This window comes from Rhinopithecus bieti, unplaced genomic scaffold, assembly GCF_001698545.2.
Source record: "Rhinopithecus bieti isolate Rb0 unplaced genomic scaffold, ASM169854v2 scaffold_662, whole genome shotgun sequence".
Lineage (NCBI taxonomy): Eukaryota > Metazoa > Chordata > Mammalia > Primates > Cercopithecidae > Rhinopithecus > Rhinopithecus bieti.
The window spans coordinates 1,213,457-1,236,480 of NW_016803231.1; the positions used below are offsets into that span (position 1 = coordinate 1,213,457).

At 53.8% G+C, this 23,024-nt stretch overlaps 1 protein-coding gene across 2 annotated transcripts in view; it reads right to left on the reverse strand.

Annotated features, from left to right (window-relative positions):
• The window catches only part of LINGO1 (leucine rich repeat and Ig domain containing 1), a 184,592-nt gene that overhangs the window by 125,119 nt on the left and 36,449 nt on the right, over positions 1 to 23,024 (reverse strand). The window lies entirely within an intron of this gene.

A 23,024-nucleotide genomic window follows, 5' to 3' on the forward strand; every position in this document is an offset into this window, starting at 1 on the left:
AAGAGGTGAGAGGACAGTCAGATTGGGGCCTGCAGACCCGTCCTGCAGTCCAACCCCACCCAAGTCTCTGCCCAGCCTGGGCTTCCCCATGCACTGGGCCAGAGAGAGCAGGAGAAGACCTGGACCCTGCCCTCTGGAAGCTTACGGGCAGCCTAAAGATGCCACATTCATTCCAGAGTCAAGATTGCACTTTCGGTAAAGAAAGGGCCTGGGCTACAGCAGGCTGGGATACAGGCACCCGCACGGCCCCGTCAGGACACACAAACTGGACTTGCAGCACAGCCCCCACCTATCCAAGCCTGTCTGCAGTGGAAGTCACAGTTCTCTGGCCCCTGGACACACAGGGCTGAACCTGAAATCCTCCCTCCTGAGGCCACATGTGGATAATGGTCCCTAGGAGCACAGAGGAGCTGGTGGGAAGGGAATACCCAGGACTGCCTTCGCACGTCTGCCTGAGGCCTTTACCTGGACCCAGTCTCAGCTTTGTCACTGGCTCACCCTGTGACCCTCACTGTGCCTCCCATCAGTACAAGCAGGTGCAACAGAGTTGCTGGGACTTGTGCAAACACAGCTTGCTGGGCTCCACCCCAAGAGTTTCTGACCAGTAGGTCCTGGGGGCAGGGGGGCCTGAGGATCTGCATTTCCAACAAGCTCCCAGGTAATGCTGATGCTGCTGGTTGGGGATCACACTTTGAGAACTGCTGGCCTTGAAGATGTGTCCAGCCTAGAAAGTACAAAGCCCATACCCTCAAGGAATTCCCAGGCTAAATGGGAGACCACTCATACACACACATGCACGTGTGCACATATATCTTACTCCCAGTGGCCGCGGTGGAAATATGGCTTTTGAACACTAAGGAGATCTGACAGGGGCAGGCAGTGGGCTGGTGCAGTCACTGAACGCTTCCCAAAAGAGGTGAAGACCTAAATGACTACCCTCACATATTATAGTCTTAATATGCAAATAACACACAAAAGCATTCTCTTTTTAAGAGGTTCAAATACAGTAGTCTGTACAGTAAACACTCTCATTCCCAGTCACCTCTCCAGAGGTACTGAATGCCACCCCTTTGGCATGAAACTTTAACTGTGCACTTGCACACGTGTGCAGAGAGGTGTACACAGACATGGGGGTATACACCAGGGATCACAGCCCCTATACTTGTGTGCACCTGCATTCCTCACTTCACAACAGATTTTTGAGACCTTTCCCTGTTCATACACAGCAATAACCATGCTTGTGCTCATTGAGCACCTAATGTGTGCCAGACACTGGGCTCAGTGCTGTACCTCTTAACTCATCTGATCCTATTAATAGCTCCCTAAGTGGGTGCTGTTTTGATCCTCATTTTGTAGATGAGAAACTGAAGTGGGCCAGGTGTGGTGGTGCACACCTGTAATCCCAGCACTTTGGGAGGCTGAAGGGGTAGGATCGCTTGAGCCCAGGAGTTCAAGACCAGCCTGGGCGACATAGCAAGACCCTGTCTCTACAAAATAATAAATTAATTTAAAAAATTAGCTGGGCATGGTGGTGTGCACCTGTGGTCCTAGCTACTCAGGAGGCTGAGGCAGGAGGATCACTTGAGCCAAGGTGGAGGCCACAGTGAGCTATGATCGTGCCACTGCACTCCAGCCTAGGTGACAGAATGAGACTTCATCTCTAAAAAAGAAAAACCAAAAATGAAAGAAAAGAAAAGAAAACTGAGGTGCAGAATAGAGTGGTGACCAGTAAGCCACCTGAGTATACAGCCAGGGCATAGTGGAGCCAAAGTGTGGATCTGGGCTGTGAAGCTCCAGCATGTTCTCCTAGTGGACAGTCACAGCTGAGCTCTCATGGTGCTGCACTGAGGCATGCCACGAGGGGTGTACCCTCACCTGTGTAACCAGGCCCCCAAGGATGAGTGCTTAGGTGTTTCCAATGTTTTATTTCAAACATTGCTGGAAAAAACATCCTGCCTCATTGCACACATGTGTACGTATTTCTCTGGGTGCATTCCTAAAGGGTAGATCAAAGGGTATACATGTTTTACATGTCGATACTTGCTTCCAAGTTGACCTCCATAAAACATCTGTACTGATGGGCAACTGTCCATTTCCTCATGTGAGCCCTATGTTAGAACAGCTCCCATTTACTCAGCACCTGTTGTGCATGAGATCCAGTAACATCTGGGTTGTCACCTCCATTCTGCAGAAAAGGAAACTGGCTCAGAGAGGTTATGCTGCTTGCCCAAAGTCACAGAGCATAGCAATTTGCCTCAATATTGTAAAAGATAAGAGAAGGGAGGGAAGAAAGGAGAAAGGGAGGAAGGGGAGGAAGGAGGGAGAGGAAAAGACAGAGAGGGAGGGAGGGAAATTCCTTGACCTCACATACCCTCCCATTTGTCTGCTTCCCTTTAATAGCAAAACTCACGGACTGTCTCTACTGTCTCCACTCCTTCACTTCCAGTTCCCTCTCCAGTTCTGTCCCCACCACTCCACAAAACTGCTCTTATCAAGGTCCCCCAGAAATCTCAGTTTTGCCAAGCCCAATAGTCATTCTCTGTTCCCCCACTGGTCCCTGAGCTTTCAGCAGCATCTGACATGGCTGATTGCTTTCTCCATCAGGAGACATTTTATCTCTGGGTTTCCAGGACTCGGCCTCTCCTGGCTGTCCTCCTACACCTTCTCCCCTCTTACCTAACTTCCCTCCAAGCATCCGAGGCCCCAGGGCTCACCAGTTTGCCGTCAGCAAACCCTGTCAGGTCTACCCCAGAACACATCTGGAACCTGACTGCTTCCCCCAGCTCCTCTGCCCTGCCCTGGCCAGCTCTTGCCCGGATTATTGAAACAGCCTCCTCCGTCACTCAGCTCCTTGCCTCCACCTCTGGCCCCAAACTATCAAAGCAGCACAATGACGTGAGAATCAGGCCCCGCGGCTGCCCTGCCATGAGCCCACGGTACAGTTTGAACTCAAGTTCAAACTCTCTCCAAAGCCTTCGAGGCCCTGCCCACCTCTCAGAAATCATCTTCCACCACAATCGGCCTCCCTCCCACATGGGCCAGTCTCAGGGTCTCTGCCCTCTTGCTCCTTCTACTGAAGGTTCTTCCCCCAGGCTTTCTTACCATCCCATTCAAATGAGCCCTCTTACCATCCCTAGCCGCCCTAGGTAAAATGCCCACCATGCACCCCAGGCTCTCCCAATTTTCTAAGCATTTCCTCCGCCTGACATTATCTTGTTTATTTATATGTGGCCTTGTTTCTTGTCTGCCTCCTCATCACAACATAAACTCCATAAGGCACGCAGGGCCTGAAGCCACCTCGTTCACCTCTGGATTCACCTCTGTACTATGTCCAGTGCTTGGCACGCAGGAGACAGTCAATATATATTTGTGGAAGGAAGGAAGGAAGGAAGGAAGAAAGGGAGAGAGGGAGGCACAGTCAGCTCTACGAGGCTCTGAAGCCTGTGTTCTCACTCCCTACATGAACTGCCACCCATATGAAGAAGCAGGCAGGAGCCAGAGGGCATGCCCAGTAGGCAGGACACGCTGCAAAGACAGGGAGGTGGAAGCCAGACTGAGTCCTGGCCAGCTGGCGCAGCAGAGAACACTGCACAGCACTGGGGCCCCAGCCTCCCTGGGATAACGGGCCCAGTAGCCCACACCCCAGGAGGCCTGGGGCTCTTACACCTGCCAACCTGTCCCATTCAGGAGGGAGCCTTGGGGGCGGCCGGCAGCTGAATGCAACTGGCGGGGGGCCAGGATGCCTGCCAACAGCTGGCGCCACTGCCAGGCAGCCCAGTAATTGTGTTCACAGCGGAAATTGGTCCAGAGAGTTTTTTCCTTTTGCCTCCCATTTTCTTTCTCTTCCCTTCCCCCCTTGGAGCTGCAAGACTCAGAAGATTGATCTTTGCCTGAAACGGAGGAGATAACTCGATATAATGAACTCCACTGTCCCTCTTGCTGTTTGGAGCTTTTAAAAAATTTAAAAGGGCTAGGGACAAAAAAGCAAGTCCTTGGGGGCCTCTGGGGTTGCTTCCCCTCCCTCAGAAGCCCCTGGCCCTACTCCTGTGCCCCTCTGCAACTCCCCATCTCCTTCCTTTTCCCTTCTTTTTCCCTTGGGATGCCTTGATGGAACAAAGGTTAAAATATCCCCTTTCTCTTGCAGGCTTTAAAATAATTTTGGTGAGGTCAGGGCTGGGTCCACCAATCACCCTGCCTCCCACGCCCCGGCCACTGTGATCGCCCCCTCTCCCAAGAGTCACCAGCCAGCCTGGGGGTGACAAGTTGGCTCAGTCCACCTTTTCTCAAAGCATTTCAGGAGGCCCAGCCCACCCACTGAGGTGCTGCCAGAGACAGCTTTTGTTCCTGCAAGTGGTTCTTTAAAGAGCCACCTACGATAAACAAAGGGAGCACAGCACTGGCTGGGATGGCTGGGACAGAGGAGCTGCCCCTGCTTTCTGGGGGACTGTGCTTCCCCTCAACCCATCAGCCAGTAGCCCCTCCAGCCAGCGGCTCCTGGGTTCTGTGCCCCGCATGCATTCACATATTCAGTCAGCGTTCATGGAGCACCTACCCTGTGCCAGGCACTGAGCTTAGAGCTGGGGACCCAGGGAACCACCAAACCCTTCTGATTCCTGCCCTCAGTGGCTGTAAAACCTGGTGGCAGAGGCAGTCATTAATCAATGGCCACACTTGGGTGGGAGACAGATTGGGATAAGGGCTTTAAAGGAAAAGCCAAGGAGCCATGACAGCATGGACAGTGTGGTCAGGGAGGGCTTCCCTGAGGAAGTGTCCTTGGAGCAGAGGTCTGAAAAACAAGTATGAGACCACCAGGCAGAGGGTATGGGTGGAGGGCTTCAGGCACTATGGGGAGGGTCTGCTCCCAGAAGTGCACCATCCAATTAGAGCCTCTCCCCTGGTGCTCCACCTGCAGAGAAAGGCCAGATCCCCAAATTACCCACCTGGCATTCAAGGCTTTTCCTAGCCTGATGTCTGCCCCCAAGACCCTCTTGTCTCCAGCCTCTCCCTCCAAGATGCAGCACAAATGTTGCCTCAATGGCCCCACCCTTGTGCTCCTCCCTACCCAGCACAGACCATGCTGGCCTGTTACGGGATGTTACAGGTTCACCTGCCCGTCATGCTGTGGGGCCTCTGTGTACCTGGTGCCCCACTCACAGCCAAGGGTGTGTGTCAAGGGGAAGACAGCAAATGGAAGCACCCTCAGGAGGTTTTGACTCTGATCAGCGAGGGCTGGAGGCATCAGGGAGCGCTTCCTGGAGGGGTGGGGTGGGGCTTTGAATACACAAGGATTTGGACAGTAGGGTGGGGAGTCCAGAGCAACAGGGACAGAGGCTCAGAAAAGACCTGCAGAGGTGGGCACCTAAAGACCGAGGCCTGCCCAAGCAGATCTCTAACCTTCAACCCCCAAAAAGACCAGGAGGAGAAGAAGAAGCTGAGGTTCCAAGAAGGCAGTGCTTCCGCTGAGCTATGCGGCCCGGCAACAGTGGCCAAAGGTGACAGCAGCCTCCCTCCTGTCCCTAAGCAGTCATTGTCCACACATATGCATCTCCTGGGGCTCAGGCACTGCCCCCCCAGCCCTGCCCTCGCCCCCAGAAGAGCTCACACACCAGGAGTCAGGCAGCTACCATACCATGTGGCCAAGGAAGGGAACCAGGAGCCTGGAGGAGAAGCCCAAACCTGGGCCAGCGAGGGCAAGAGACACCTGAAGTGCTTCTCCAGAAAGGACACATTGGCTGGGCTGGGGAGGGCACTCTCAGCAGGGGACACCCTGCAAAAAGCCCCACAGGTGCCCCCTCTAGATTTGCTTCTTTGCCCTCTAGGCTTCTGGCCTGGCTGAGCTTCTGGGAACACGAGTCAGCAGCACCCCAAGCCTGAGCCTTTAGGGAACAAACCCCCGCCCCACACACTGTCCTGAGAGGCTGGGAAACTCCTGGAACCTTCCCTGACCAGTCTCAGGCTTTCCACCCTCTGCCTTTGGGCCCTGAGGACCCCCTACCCCATCCACCTTTAGAGGATACAGCAGAGGCCAGGGCTCTTGCCCCAGTAAGGCCCCTGACCACCCTTCCCTGGGGTCCTCAGAAGCCTAGGCCCCAGTGTCCCCAAGAGCAGCCCTGGAAACAGGGCCCGGCCACCCAGGAGGGGCAGGCCACAGGCCCCACAGACTACACTGTGGCCAGCCGCTCTCCCCAGGGCCCACCACTGCCAGCAAGAAACAAAACCGCTTGACCTTGTGGTTCCGCAGACAAGTAGCTTCCCGCCTCAGCTTCCCCAGTGCAGTCCCCTGAGGCTGCGGGCTCTGTGGGCATCAGGTACAGTTGGAGGTAAAGGAAGCTCTGTGCAACCAGCCCTGCCTTGCTTCTGGGGACTGAAGAAGCCCTGGTCCCCATAGGTACTCAAAAGCCTGGCCTAGAATGCTCTCACCTAGAATGTCGAAACACACGGCTTCCCAAGACCTCAGCTGAAACCAGAAAGGAGAGGGGCCAAGAGGAATCCTGGGTTCAGATGGAGAGAAAGAGATGGGCAAGGGAGAAGGGCAGAGGGGGGGTTGGGCCATCCATAATGGGCAGGGCCTCCAATGCCAGGCAAAGGTGCTGAGCATCACCCTCTGTGTCCAGGAGCTCCATGGACCCATCCAAGCAGAGTGGGGCCTTCTGCCAGGCACTGGTAAGATGAGAGGCTGGGCAGAGGGGACGTTCCCAAGGAGCTTACGGACCTGGCTAAGCCCCACAAGCCTAGCTCAGGCTGGGCCAGAGAAGCTGCCGGGGACACGTGTAGAGCAGAGTGTTTTCTCCAAATCTTCTGAAGGTGAGAAGGCACAGGCTGGCCCCGCCCCGGCTTGCAGGCCGGCCCAGCCAGAGCTGCTCCCTGGCTTTCCTCCCCACAGCCTCTGGGTGGCAGAGGCACAATGAACAGGGCCTCACAGAGCCACTTGATGGCCACTTCTTGAGCACTTCCAGGTGCCGGGCAGATCAGCTCACCTCCCTCTCAGCAGTTCACTGAACTGGGCACCAGTATTCCCCTTTCCAGAGGGGAAACTAAGGCGCAGGGTTGGGATGACTCACCTAAGGCACACAGACAGCATCTGGTGGAGGCAGAATTTGAACCCAGATCTGGGTAAATCCAAAACAACCACGAGAGCCAGAGACAGAGGGATTCTACCTCATTCAGGATGTAGAAGCCACAAGAGAGCATCACTCCCAACTAAGGAGAAAAAGCTGGATATTCTGCAAAACCATAACTTTTGTTCAGTCTGCTGGAGGGTTGGTGTCACAAGGCAGTCAGGGGAACCGAATTCCAAAGAGTAGCGTGCTGTCTATGGAGAGTGGGAGCACGGCCACCTTCACCTGTGGCAGAGACTTTAGAAGAGAGCCCGCCAAAACGGCTGGAAAGGTAAGAAGGAAACAGCTGGAAGGGGAGGAATTCTCAGCAGTTAGGTGTGGACCAGCCCTGGCAGTCCCAGACACAAGGAGTCCACCCTCACAGCCAATGCATTTCCACGATGCTCCAAGAAAATTTGGGGTGCAGTGAGAGGATGGAGAGAACCCGCAGTGGTGCATGGGTGCACAGGGCCCTCAGCCCGATGCCCAACCTCACCTTCTCAGAAATTAAGAAGAATCTGGTGAGGAAGGTGGGAGAGATGGAGTGACTGAAAGGATGGGGGGCGGGAGGAGAGCCCTCCTGGGCTCCATGCTGCCTTGGCTCTCCTGACTACCCACTACCCCATGCTCCCCCTGCCAGGAGGGCCTCACTGAGGGGTTGTAGGCAGCACCTTTCCCTCCTCCCTCCATCCACCTATGCCCACCTCCAGCACACCTTCACCGGGAACCCACTCTGCTTGGCACAAGCACCCAGCATTCTCCAGGGGCAGGGCAGAGGGGACAGAGAGCTCCAGGACCCCTATGTCCTCTGTAAAAGGAGGGGCGTGACTCCTTTCTCCCATCGCAGGGAGTCAAGGGGCTAAGAGGAGCACAGATTATTGAGGGGACAGCGTCAGAGCCCAGGCTTCCTGGCCTCAGGCCTGTGCCCTGTACCCTACCTTAAAGACAGGTAGGCTCCAAAGACCCCCAGTCTAAAGAGGGTTGGGAGGTTTTGCCCCATCCCTCCTGAAGACAGAATCTACTCTGGGCACAGAGTAGGGAATGATGTTGCTTTTCTCTCTTCTTTAAGAACCTTTAGACAGTCACATTACAACGCAATATAAAAGCAGAGGCAAAAGCATCGTGTTCAGGGCTGGCTGGGGAGTTATTCTCGAGTTCACAAGCAAGCAAGGAGAACCCAGGGACGCAGGAGGGAGGCTGAAGAGTTGCCTCCTAGGGAGAGGCAGGCAGCTGGGTGGGCATCAAAAGGGCTGAAGGGGGCGCTGCTAAAAGCCAGACTGTGGGGGTGGGGGAGCCCTCCCAATCTGGCACAGAAGATGGAGGTGTGAGGGGTTCCCACGATGAGCACCAGGAGCCCTAGGAGCAACCCGGTAACCCTCTCTGCCTTCATTTATTGATTCATCTATAGCCAACTTACAAGTATTTCTTGAGCATCTACTAGGCCCTGAGGGTCCCCAGTGGATATGGAAGTGAGTGAGACAGACAAGGTCCTGCTCTTAAAGAGCCTCAGGAGAGAACTCACCGTGGGCAGAGCCTGCTTCAACCTCTCCCCAAACGAGGCCTGGATACTGGCTGCACATCAGGCACCTCTGGCAGACACCAGGGCTGCCTGGAGCAGAGGAAAGAGCATAGCTTTGGAATTAAATAGGCATCAACCTGTATCCTGAATGTTCATCACAAGCTGTGTGTCTATGAGCAAGTCCCTAACCTCTCTGACCCTCAGTAAGAATAACAAAAGGCAGCCTGGAGCAGTGGCTCACGCCTGTAATCCTAGCACTCTGGAAGGCCAAGGTGGGCAGATTGCTTGAGTCCAAGAGTTCAAAACCAGTCTGGGCAACATAGTGAAACCCTGTCTCTACTAAAAATATGAAAAATTAGCTGGTGTGGTAGTGCACGTCTGTAATCCCAGCTACTTGGGAGGCTGAGGTGGGAGAATCACTTGAGTCCAGGAGGTTGAGGCTGCACTGAGCCGAGATGGCACCACTGCATTCCAGCCTGGACAACCAAAGTGAGACCCTATCTCAAAATAAAAATAAAATAAAATAATAAAAGCTGCTAACTTGTATTAAACAGTTAATATATAGTCAGCATTATTCTAAACTTTACATGTATAAACTCATCTAATCAACACGACAAGACTGTGAGCTAGGTTCTGTCAGTATTTCCCTTTTCAGAGGAGGAAATCAAAACATAGAGAGGTCTAGCGCTTTGCCCAAGGTCATGCACATAGAGTTACTGAGTGCAGCCAGGATTGCAGCTTGGCTCCAGAGGCCTCATTCTTAACCACCGAACCTTGCTTAAGAAGCTGTTCCCTAGCCGGGCGCAGTGGCTCACGCCTGTAATCCCAGCACTTTGGGAGGCCAAAGCAGGGGGATGACTTGAGGCCAGGAGTTCGAGACCAGTCTGGCCAACATGGTGAAACTAATCTCTACTTAAAAAAAAAAAATTAGCTGGGCATGGTGGTGCACACCTCTAATCCCAGCTACTCAGGTGGCTGAGGCATGATAATTGCTTGAACCTGAGAGGCGGAGGTTGCAGTGCGTCGAGATTGCACCATTGCACTCCAGCACTCTAGTCTGGGCAAGAGAGCAAGATTCTGTCTTAAAAAAAAAAAAAAAAAGGCCGGGCACGGTGGCTCATGCCTGTAATCCCAGCACTTTGGAAGGCCGAGGCAAGCAGATCACGAGGTCAGGAGATCGAGACCATCCTGGCTAACATGGTGAAACCCCATCACTACTAAAAACATAAAAAATTGGCTGGGCGTGGTGGTGGGCACCTGTAGACCCAGCTACTCAGGAGGCTGAGGCAGAAGAATGGCATGAACCCAGGAGGCAGAGCTTGCAGTGAGCCGAGATCTTGCCACTGCACTCCAGCATGGGTGACAGAGCAAGACTCCATCTCAAAAAAAAAAAAAAAGTTGTCCCCAGCAGAGACCCTTAGCACCATTCCAGGTATCCTGCTGAAATCCAGAACCACTGCCACCCCAACCTGACTCTGCCCACTGAGCTTGAGCTTCTATTCATTTGCTGGAGACCATCTCAAATGTCCCTTCTTCAGTGAAACCTGCAGGTCTTTTTCAGGATAAAGGAGGAGACCCACATGCATTGGGACCCTGCTGCGAATGAGGCCCTGTGCCAATCACCTCATACACAATTGCTCATCTCTTCCTCAAAACCCTGGCAGGCAAGACCAGCCATCTTTATTTCATAGAAGGGGAAACCAAGGCTCAAAAGATGAGGTGACTTGTCCAAGGTCGGTCAAACTTTGCCATATTCTGCATGCCTCTAACAGGGATGGATGCTGTGCGGGACTGTGTGATGGAGGCTGGGGTGGGGTCACCGGATAGTTCCTGAGCCATTTAGGAAGGGTAAAAGAGCACCTGAGTCTGAAAAACAGGAAATTACAAGAACCAGGAGCTGGGCACGGTGCCTCACATCTATAATCTCAGCGCTTTAGGAGGCTGCCCAGGAGTTCGAGACCAGCCTGGGCAACAAAGTGAAACCCCGTCTCTACAAAACAAAAAATTATCTGGGCATGGTGGCATGCACCTGTGGTTCCAGCTACACAGGAGACTGAGGCAGGAGGATCACTTGAGCCTAGGAGTTCCAGATTGCAGGGAGGTGTGTTTACGCCACTGCACTCTAGCCTGGGAGAGACAGCGAGACCCTGTCTCAAAAAAAAAAAAAAAAAAAAAGAACTGGGGACAGGATCAATCAGTCAGTCAATAAACACTGTTGCCTGGGCACTTTTCATAAGCAACATAGGTATACATAACATGAGTATAAGTGTGGGACCTTGCTCACTTTGTTCCATGAATTCCATCCCTCCCTCAGCATCAACACTGAAAGCACTTAGTCTTCTTTCCACCTGTCCACTTCCTGCCTTGACACATTTTTAGGTCTAAAGTCAGTACTGCCACCTCCTTCAAGAAGACAGCCCTGATTGCCCCAGAACCCCTCAGAGCACCCTGAACATGTGGTCCAGCTGGGGACTGGAGCAGACCTAATGGGCAGAATTATCCCCATGCCACACAAGTTGAGGGGCGGACAGGTGCAGGAGCAAGGCTGGGGGCTGGGGGCGAGGAGCCCTGCCTGGAGGATAACAAGGCACCCTACCCTTCAGGAGGCTCAGGCAGGAGCCAGCCGCACCATTGGCAGCAAAGCTAACATGATGGATGGCACCATTCAGGAAGAAATAAATCCAGAGGTTCATGTGCCAGGTGAACTGGGGGGTGTATCCATCTTACAGTTGCTTAATGAATGTGCTGGCCACAGCACACGGCAGCATGCACATCTGCCTCGCACCCCTCTCCAGCTCCTTGGGCTCCAGAGACCACCCCCACTCCCAGGGATGGAGGGTGCTGAAAGGGGCCATAGATTAGCTGGCCCAGACCAAAACCCCCATTGGATAGATGGGAAAATTTAGGCCAGGAGAGGGCAGAGACTTACCCATAGTCACAAAAGAATCAGCTACAAAACCTGGACTAGAACGCAGGCCCCTAGGCCCAGGCCATGGACCTCTCCCTCAGGACCTCTCCAAACCCTCCCTTTCTTTAGCTCCACTGACTTAGCTAAGAATACCCAACCACCCCATCCGCAGGCCCAGGACTGCTCCTCCAGAGCTCCAATCCTCTGTCCCTTGGTCCCCTGCCCAGGCCTAGCAGGGGGCCACATCTCCTCCTCCTCCTCTCCCCTGTCAACACAGCCAGGGCTTGGGAGCACTTCGGGAGCACTGAATGGATGAGGGGACATTGCGAGTCATCTGGAGTGCAGACAGGTCCTGGGGGTGGGGTGGGTGCTGTCTTAATGAACAGATAAGATCCATCACGTTCAGCTCAGCATGCCCAGAGACTCTTCCCTGGGACAGACCTCCAGGGTTTCCCCAAGCAGGTCAATCACTCCCCCTGCAAGCCTCTTCATTACTTTCGCTATAACCTCTCACTGACTAGATGACCAGAGCTCAGGTTGGCCCTATCTGTGTCAGAACGCCCACCAATTCCCAGGCTGGGCTTCTAGGAGCTATAGAGTGAGCACACTCATAACAGATCCCTCAATCAAATTAACGAAACACTGACCTGCCTGCAAGAGAGCAGCATGAGCCCTGGGGAAGGGGAGTGGAAGAAGGGCCAAAGAAGGAGGCTGCACCAATGCAGAGCCAGGCAGGCCCCCACCTCCAGAATCTCCTCATGGCTGTCACCACGCCTGAAATGTCACCATTAAAGGGAAACATCCGCTGGGGTTCGGAGGCATTAAAGTCTCTTATTAAAGTGAAACTATCCCAAAGAGAATCATACCTTCAGTCATTACTCACCTCCACACATCAGTGGAGGAAGGAGGCAGGGAGGAGGAGGGTGGGTGGGTGGTACCACGCGTGTACTGCACGCGTGTACTGCGTGCCAGAGAGCAGTGGCCATGCTGAGGCTCAGGGGTCAAGTGGTCAGCCAAAGGGCACACAGCTGGTGTGTAGCAGAGCCAAGATTTGAACCCCGGTGCAACAGAGCCCAAAGCCAACCTTTCTCCTTCCACACAACTCTAAACAGGGACTGTGATTGCCCCTTTGAGGCACCCTCTCCAGCGGGTTAAGACACTGGCCACACCAACAGCACTGCAGGGCCTCAGAGAGACCATTGCTGGACTTCCAGGGGTGTGAACACCAGGACTGGAAACCCATGCTCTCTCAGCTGTTCCTAAGAGGGCAGTGTCTTCACCCTGCGCTCTGACTATGCCATCCTCCTCTTCCCCTTGGGTCACCAGAGTTTGCCAGTGGGTAAAGGAACTGTCTTTGGAGTCAGATGACCCAAATTCTAATCATGTCCCTCAATCTCCCTGAGCCTCGGTTTCCCCATCTATAAAATGGGGATAGTAGCACCCACCATACAGTGTCACTGCAGGGACTCCAGGAGAGAAGATCAGGAAGAAGCCCAGCACAGAGCCTGGCTCAGGGCCCACCCTCAGGGTAGCCTCTGGGCATGGCCAACCCCTTTGATGCCCTGCAGAAACCAGGAACCTTGAGGTAGGTGGCCCCAGCATAGTGGGTGGGACCAGGACAGCATAGGAAGAAGCAACACATGGAGGAAGGCGGGCCCCTGACTTTTCCTCCCCACAACCCTGTTCCAGGAAGAGGTCATGGACCCCAGTCCCAGCTCAACTTCTTTTTTTTTCTTTTCTTTTTTTTCTTTTATTGGGGGTTGGTGCAGGGGAGAGACAGAGGTTTACTTTGTTGCCCAGGCTGGTCTTGAACTCCTGGCTTCAAGCAATCCTCCCACCTCATCCTCTTGAAGTGCTGGGATTACAGGCAAGAGCCACAGTGACTGGCCCCTAGCCTTATTTATTTATTTATTTATTTATTTATTTATTTTCCTTCCTTCCTCCTTTCTTTTTTTTTTTTTTTTTTTTTCCCCGAGATGGAGTCCCGCTGTGTCTCCCAGGCTGGAGAGTACAGTGGCATGATCTAGGCTCACTGCAAGCTCCACCTCCCAGGTTCAAGCTATTATCCTGCCTCAGCCTCCTGAGTAGCTGGGATTACAAGCGGACACCACTACGCCTGGCTAATTTTTGTATTTTTAGTAGAGACAGGGTTTCACCATGTTAGCCAGGCTGGTCTCGAACTTTTGACCTCAGGTGATCTGCCTGCCTCGGCCTCCCAAAGTGCTGGGATTACAGGTGTGAGCCACTGCACTCAGCCCCCCAGCCCAATTTCTCTGGGGTCCCTAGAGAGCGGTCTGAGCCCAGCATCACCTGCCTGCTCCATTCCAGGCTACTCTGAGGCCCCTGCCTTCAGTCTGGCCACAGGAAGCACTGTCAGAAAACAAGCCCAATGCCATTCCCCAGGTGGGCCCAGTGAGTACTCAGCACCTCCCCGCCAGCCCCATCTCCAGGCCTTAAACCTGCCTGAAGCTCTTCCCTGGTTTTATTGCCCAGTCCTTCACATCCTGGCCTCACAGCCCCACAAGAAAACAAAAGAGACTCAGCAGGGGCCACCAGCTTTCCCAGACTCTCCACAGCAGAGCGGGTCTGGGTCTCTAACTCCTGACCTTTCTCCAAAGCCACCATGTGGCCCATGCTGTGGACCCTTCTTAGGAATGTGTCATCCCCTTTGCCCACTCCCACGGCTGCTGTGTGGACCGCTCCCAGATGCCCAGTGAAGCTGCTCCCACCACCAGACCACCCTCCAACCCAACCCAACTCTCTAGCTCTCCTAAGGGGTCATCCTCAAATAAGGGACAGAAGTCAGTTATTGGCCATAGAGTTAGTCAAACATCTTCTCTCTGCCAATAAGCTGAGGGCTGGCTGGGTGTGTCTGGAGGGGCTGGACCGCGGGCCAGCTTGAGGGCTGGTGAGAGGAAGGAGGGTGCGGAACTGGCCTTTCTGGACAAGCTGCCATGGGGCAGGCCCACTCTCTCCAATTTAATCCTCCCAGCAGCTCTCATGGTGGGGGTGGGGAGTGGGTGATAGCACTTTACAGGTGGAGAAAGTGAGCCCCTGAAGTTAAGACACATGGATTTGAACCTGGGTCTGCCTGACTCAGGCTGGACTCTCTCCATGGGCTCCTCCATACCCACCCCAGGGGCTGAGTGAACACGTGCCCTGGAATCAGAGCAGGGGCCGCGTCCCAGATGCCCCCTGAGACAGCCTTGCCAGTGGCCCCTTCCTCACTGTCCTCAGTATCCATCCCTGAACTGGGCCCACCCCAGGGTTGGGGGACACCTGCTGCCTGCTGCCCTCCCAAGAGGCCGCCTCCCGCTCCCCTCTCTCCCCCACTCTCACTAGCAAATGAGTAAGAAGAATAGCATTACAGTTTGGCTACATGAGAAGTAAAATTAGCAGGATTAAATATAAATAACTATTAAAAGTGCCTTATAATTAAATTCATTTTCCAGTTATTTGTTTTACACACACACAGCCACCCACAAGCGTGCACACATGTACACGCTCCAGTCCCCAGCTCCACACAGAGTAGGTGTCAGGGCCCCCAGCTGTGAACCAGCCTTCTCCCTGCTGTTGCCTCTTCCTGGGAGTTCCGGTGCCTGCCTGCTTCCCTCCCCGTCTCTCTCTCCAGCCTCCCAGGCCTGCTTCTGGTCCATCCACTCAACCCCTTCCAGAAGAATGGATGCCAACAATTACGGCTGCAGCCATTCCCCTGTGCTGAGCCTACTATGAGCCAGACACTTGACACCTTGTACCTCCTTCTTTCCACTCAAAGGTATTTTTCCACTCAATAAATACTTGGTTGAGTGTCAAGTACTTCATATACATGGTCTCATTTAATCCACACAATGACATTTATTCCACCACTAAACAAGTATTAGGTGAGCCCCTACTACGTGCCAGGGCTTGGTAAGTGCCAGAAATACTTTGGCTGATGAGACGGGAGCCTCTGCCTGTGCAGCCTACACTGAAGGGACCCCAGAGTCAGAGGCAGGACCAGTCCAGTGGGAAAGATGCAGCTGGCATCTCTGAGTTTGGGCGAGAAGGAGGTCAGGAAGAATGAGGGCAGCGTGGAGGGTATTCCATGGACCACCACTTGCTTGAGGGCCTGCATATGTACCATCTCTCTCTGTGTCCAGGGTGGGGCGCAGAGTGGGCATGCCATTCGTGATTGTCAGTCTAAAGTGACCTGAGCCAGGTGTGAGCACAGGTGTGAATCTCTGCCTTTACTTATGCTATGCCCTCAAGAGGTCCCTCTCCCATTCAGGCCTCAGCTTCCTTCTCTGTAAAATGGGAGTCAGTCCAACCCCGTCTACCAAAAGTAAGGGAGTGATCCTTGCAGGGTGCCTTGACCTATGCCTAGAACATGGTAAGTCCTCAGAAAGGCTGGTTGCTTTTAGGATCATTGCCTTGAACACCATGACTACTGCTCCTACTATTATCCACCTCGCCTGTGGGGTCCACGAGTCACAGGTATGAGAAATTTAGAATACTAGAAAGCCTCACAGAGATGGGAGTGAGCATAAGACCTGTGATAGCGGGGGGAAATGCCCTGGGAAGAACACAGTGAAAGTCTATGGGGTAGGGGGGACACAGAGAGAGTACTTCCAGCCGATCCCTGGAGGGCTTCCTGGAGGAGGGTCAGGTTTTCAGGCCTTTCCACCCTAGCCCTCCCTCCTCTGATCACTTGGCCTCATCTTCAGCCACTTCCCACTAGCCCCATGGCCTAAACTGTAGGGGAAGGAGCACTTCAAATGCTTTTGCCTTTGAATCCAGCCATTCAACTGGCCCCACTGCCTCGCAGTCCCTGGTAGAAGTTAGGGAAGAAGATCTCACCCTTCTACCGGGTCAGACGGGTGGATAGTGGGGCACTTGAGCTCTAGATGAACAAGGCCCAAGCCAATAGCAAGGTAAGGCTGTGATCCTAAGTAGTGAACATGAAGCCACCCACATTTCCCAAGTCCCCACTGTGTGCCGGGTGCTTTGTTCCATCATCTCACCAAGCCCAGGAGCTGCCCTCTCACATGTGACCATGCCTCCTTCTTCAGAGGAGGTGACTCGAAACCTGGAGAGTCAGCTGTGTCTTGCCCAAGGCCACGAGGCCTGCAAGTGGCAGGGCTGGGGACAGAACCAGGATCTACGTCATCCCAAGACCTTTTCTTACCCCATGCTGTGCCTGTGCCAGGAAAACGCTGCTGGGGGACAGAAGGCCAAGGAGATAGTGTCCCTGGAAAATGTCGGCCCTGCCTGCCCTAGCCCCTCTCATCCTCCCATTATCTCCCCCAAGGTGGACTGCCCACCCCACTGGCTTCCCACAGAGCCCCACCACTCAGCCAGCGACGGGAGCCTAACAGTAAAGACTTTTGTCCTAAAAGTAGGCAGCTGAGCTAATTAGCAAAGGCTTTCTCTTTTCCTCGGTGAAGACATTATTTCATTATCCAAAGCCAAACACAGCCCCATGGTGTCCGGCAAACCCGCTCAGGCAGCTGGCAAAAGCAATGCAAATTGATGGGCAGCCAGAGGCCTTCTCCAGCCCGGCCTCCCCACATGACTCTGGGGCTCTGTCCCTTCTTTTTGACAAATGCCAGGGAAAAGGAGCCTGTGTTGGATGGGAAAGATTACAGGTTGGGTGATAAGGCACAAAGGCCCCATAGACAACCACAGCCTATTGTTACTTCCAGATGGAATCAGCCAACCCTAGGTAAGGGAGGAAGGGAGAGGTAGGGGCTTGGATTCTGATACCAAAGCAGGCTATAGCACTGTAGAGCGGAGGGGAATCCCACTGTGTTCCTGTGCTGGTCAGCCTTCCAGTGCGCCCACAGGACAGAAACCAGCCCCTCATGGGGCACTGCAGACATTCCCAGGCTCATTGCCACCAGTTGCCCTGAGCCCATTGGATGGACTTCTCACCATCACTCACACACAGGCCAGCTTCATTCCAGCCCCCTCTTCAGCAACCAGTTTCCCCCTCCTTTCTGCCTCACCAGGCTGGGTGCCACTTCCTCCAAACAGCCTTCCTGACTGCTTCACCCTACAGGGACCTACTGTGCCTCACACCTCTCAAGTACTTCTCACAGACACCACAAAATCAAGCACATACATACTGTCATATTTGCCATCCCCGGCTCTCTCGCTGTTGTCGTGGCTGTGACTGTGGCTGTTGTTTTGTGGGTTCCGCGTGCTGAAGAGAACAGAGACCTGACTGCCTCCAACTCTCCTCCATCACCAAGCCTGGTATAGAGGCAGACACACAGTAGGTGGTGCTTGCCCAGTGTTTGTTGACCGAACACTAGGAAGTCCTAAAGCCTCCTTGTAATGCAATGGGGAGTTCAGAGACAAGGGTTGTAGTTCAGCTCTAAAGCTAAGCATCTGTGGGCCCTTGGATAAGTCACTGGCATTCTCTTGGCTTCGGTGTGTGCCTCTGGAAGTAGGGCCTGGGTCAGAATAACCTATGGAGGCTATGTTCAGCTGAGAGGAGACTCTGTGGGCCAGGCTGAGCCAGGCGCTGTTCGTGGTGCTGAATCTGGGAGCAGCCCTCCCTGGGGCTGGTGGGCACAAAAGATGAACATCACCATGGAGACAGAGGAATGGGGGTAGGGGGAGGGAAGTAGGGTGCAGCTGAGAGAGAGTTTATTTGGATTGCTGTTTCTGGGCACTGCCAAGGACTGTCAGCATGGGGCCGCTCGCTCAGTCTGGTGGAGGAGGGTCAGCCTCAGCCATCAGGGAACCAACAGCCAAAGACACAAAGCCATATTGAGAACACGGTCTGAGGGAGGAGGGGGCTGGAGGCACACACACACCAAGTGGGCACACACAAACACACACACAATGTTTATCTAAACAACGTATGGCAGAGCCTTGCAGACATGAAGCTTGCAACCCAGAGAGTGCCCTCCTGGGCACTGCCACTCACCCAAAGAGGCAGGGCACCCCTTATGCACCCATTTAACAGAGGAAAAAAGTGAGGCTCTGTTTCTGGATCCTTCCCCCATGGGTGAGAAGCTACTGCCCAATCTCCTCCTTCTCCAAACCTTGCCAGGTGCCTGTCTTCACGAGAGACGAGACAAAGAAGGCATTTGTTGTGGAAAAGCAGGAAACAGGCCCAGAACTGGGAGAGGGAGTGGGAGCAGGGATGAGGGAAAGGGAGAGAAGAAGGGCAAGGGGGAAGAAAAGGGGGAAAAGGGAAAAGGAGGAAGGGAAAAAGTGGGGAGGAAGGGAGAGGGAGGGAGCAAGAGAGAGAAGATGGAAAAGAGGGAAGAAGGGAAGGAAAAGAAGAAAGGAGGAAGGGAGGGAGTGAGGGGGGAAGGGGAAGGCAAGAAGTGTGGAGGGAAGAGGGGGGAGAAGGAAGGAAGGGAGGGAGGGAGGGAGGGAGGGAGGAGAGGAAGGGAGGGAAGGAAGACAGATTCCCCCATTCTTGAGGAGCAGATCTTGGCAGGGACTTGTGCTGGCCCAGCCACCGTCCGCTTCTGAATAATTTCTCCGGCAGAAACTCCATAATTATGGATAATAACAATCACTCTGATTTGCATGTATTGAGCACCTTTCAGCCCAAGATCTCCAAGTGCTTTGCCAACATTAATTAATTCATTAGGCACACCCGCCTCTCGGGGACAGGGTGACAGGACGCTCCACCCAGCTCAGCACAGCTGCCTCTGGAGTGTGCTGCGGGTGGCAGTCCCAGCCTAGGCTGTGCTGGGGGTTCTAGGGGTGGGGCTCTGAGAAGGGAGAGCCTGCAAAGTGGCCCCTCCAGCCCCAGGCCCTGCCTCTGGCAACCTCCTCAGAATTCAGGGCTGTCCTTTGTGCTCTTGTCAGAGGGCCATGGTGAGGGTAGGTCCAGTAGGCAGAAGATGGCCTAGCCCTTCTCTGCCCTCAGTCACTGAGGACCCTGGGAAATTCACAAGCTTCCATGAAACTCAGTGTCTTTGCCTATAAGATGGGGCCTGGTGGTCTCTAGCTCCCAAGGCTGTTGTGAAGCTTGAGGCAGGCAATGCAGGTAAGACACTTTTTGACTTATCTGGGGGCTGTGCACACAAAAGGTATGGCTTCTCCCTCTGCCAGCCACATCTGTAGGGAAGGAGACCAAGCCACAGATGGATACACAACTCCCTTGAGGCCAAGGCCCTCCTTCTAGGACCAGACTGGAGCACAGCCAGGTCCCCACTCAGTTCCCTTCGGGAGTGGAGCAACGCCCCTCCCTCCAAATGGCTCTCGGTCCTCTGCTCCTGCCCATTCCAGGCTTGGCTCCACACTGGCCTAGGGGAAGGGAGGTGGCCCTAGGGATCTGATGGGAAGGAGGAAGCTCCCCAGGCCCAGCACAAAGTCTTACTCAGCAGAGGGAACTCTGGGCTCAACAGGATCCAGCCCCAAAGCAAGCCAAATATGAAGTCCTCTCTTCCAGGCCCTCATGGTAGAAATGAGGAAACTGAGGCATGGAGGGGCAGCAGCACAGGCGTTGGCGTCAGACCTGGAATTGAATCCTAGGACCAACATTGATTTGTGCTGTCACCTTGAGGAGGTCACTACCTTCCTGATCCTCCATTTCTTTATCTGTAAAATGAAATAATACACTGGGATAATGTGTGTAGGGTGGCAGGCACAGTGTTGCCTGCGCTGTAGGGGCTTAGGAAATAGAGTTGCTATCATTGGTTATGTTACAGTTATACCTTCTGGTTAACATCTTCCGAAGGTCACAAGAAAAACCCCATAATGGGACCCCAAGCTGCATTTCAGATATTTCCTGGGCACCTACTATGTGCTGGGCATTCTGCAGCCACCTCTCCAGCTCCTTGCCTTTGTCGGTGGCCCCACCCCACCTGGCTGCCTCCCTATCTCTGCCACACTCCCCGCTCCTTCCTGATGCCACACATCTGCCCTGGATGTTTCCTCCTTCCTCCCCCCAGCAAAGCTAAATTCCCTTTCAATCTTCTAAAGCCTGATCCAGCCCAATGTGGTTTAACATTTAACAGCTCCCAAATTCTTCCTCATCCTGACTCCTCGGTGGGAGCAGGGTCTCCTCCCCATCCTGTCTGGACAGTGTGACTCAGCAAAGGCTTGCTGGTGGGAAGTTGGTGGGGTGGCCAGGGTGTTGGGGCCAGGCTAGGGCAGGGCTGGAGAGGCTAGGGAGCCTCAACGACAGGGAGGGCGTGGGCCCAGGTACACGCAGAAGGGCCAGGCAGGCCCAGGCTAGACCCTGCCCCACCCAGCCCACTTTCTTCACTGTAGGGTCCTGATCTCTGCATCCTTCCTCGTGTGATCGCAGCAAATGACCCACCACACGAGGACAATGCTTTACAGTTATGGAGCCCATAACTCTCATTAAGGTCCACAAGGAAAACTGGGCACAAAAAAGCTTGGACATTTTGACACCCACAGTCAAAAACATGTCCACACACAGAGGAATGACACAATCAAGCATGCATTCTCAGACATATACACAACAAAACACACAGTGACACACACAAATGTGTTCATACAGAGTTTCACAATACACTGACATACAATGACAGACACACACACACACACACATTCCTGCACACAAGGTACCATAAACATACATACACATACCATCAAAGAGGGCCAAGCCGGAGGTGGGAGCCCAGGCTCAGCAGCCCTGGTTGGTGAGGGAGTGAACGTGACCATTTTCCCGCATCTGGCGTCTAACTGTCTGGCTTTCAATTACTTCTGCACATTTTCATCGCAGTGTTAAGAACATCAACATGCTAACTTGAAAGACAATTGCAAAGGTGTCACTTTATGAGAACGTGCTCGGGGTAATGACCCTGAGCCACCCACTCCACCCACTCCACCTCCCTAGAGGGTGCTGAATGTTCCCAGGTATGTGCACCCCGATACTCCACTGCCCCCCCGATGCTAACGTGCACCACCTCGCACACAGACTTATCCATGTTCTCACACTCATCCCTCAGGGACACCTTGGAGCTCAGCCCTGGGGAAGGGCCCCCACCTCTGCTGTGCAGGTTTCCCCACCCATACCTTCAGCCGCTACAGTCTAGGGGAGGGAGAGGAGCAATGGGAAATGAAGCCCAAGCCTGGGAAGGATCCCACAGTCCTTGGGTAAGGTTAGATGCTGGGGGCCCTACTGCCCTGCTCCTTGGTCAAGCCACCCTGCCTTCCCCTCCCCACCAGTGTCAGTGTCCCTGATTCAAGGGCCACCTCCCCCACCTCCTCCCTCTCCAGCTCCTCAGGGATCATCTTGGTTTGACATTCGAGACTTTGATGTCTTTGAGACGGGTTTTCTTGGGCAGTCTGCCAAAGGGGCCCAAGCTCCGGTCTGACAGGACGGAGTATCTGAGCCCCCAGAACAACAGTGGCCAGGGCTGGGCTTGTCAGGCATTGACCATGCACAGGGGTTGACTCCAGCATCATACGGGGATCCACTCAGCCACAGCAATACTGAGGTGGCTGTGGGAGCACTACAGAGGCAGAGGCTGGGCCCCCACAGGCTCACAGGGATTACTTTCCATCTTTGTGCCTCAGTTCCTTCATTGGTCAATGGGGATACTATGAAAACCAAGTCAAGGTGTCTTTTAATCTAATAATATTAATACCACGTAGATGTCAAGGTCTCATGGTTTTTTCCTTGCAAGGTTCTATTTCCTCCATGAACCGTGAGCCACAGAGATGTCACTACAAGTCCCCAGATAAGATGAGACAGGGTGCGGGGACAGGGCAAATAGAGCCAGCAGAGGCAGGGAGTTGCCCTAAGGGACAGATGGAAGAGGAGGAGGAGAAGGTAAGGCACCATAGGGCTCCTAGCTTAAGCAAGGGTTGGCTGGAATGCCCCAGAACAGGGGCTCAGTCCCCAGCCCTGGCCCAGGTGCCAGGCACAGGCCCCCCATAAGTAGCCCAACCTCTGGCTCATTAGCCCAGACCTGCTTGTTAATCACCGTGGGTCGCCTTTCCCTGCCTCGGCTGTGTCAGGCCATAATAATATATGAAGAACACTCATTTATTCACCAACTTCCCACTCAGGAAAAGATATATGAACTGTAGGAATGGATTTATCCTGACACCCAGCTTTCAGCAAAGTGAGGCTAATTTAAACATTTAAGTCAATGGCTCGCCCCTCCCTCGCCTCCCAATTCTTTTGTTTTAATGTTGGGAAGGTGAAGGATGGGAGGGAGGTCGAAAATGTGCAAGTCTGCATGGCTTGAGGGTTAGAGGCAAAGGAGAGGAAAAGGGGTCTTAGCCGGGCTCTCCTCTGGTCTGTCCCCGACCATGCATCTGGGCCTGTCTCTGAAATAAAATCAATGCAATAAGTAGGTACAGAAGAAGGAGCACTGGACTGGAGGTTGATGCAGAAGAAAGAGCATTGGACTGGAAGCCGGATGGCTTCACCCCTCACTGACTGCGCACCCCAAGGCGGGCATTCCCCATCTGCAGGCTTCCGTTTCCTTGTCTGCAGATGGAGAAAACTAGACGCTGTCCTCTGCTCTCCAGCTTTCAAAGCCAAGCTCACTTGACCTCTCCTGGGTATTTC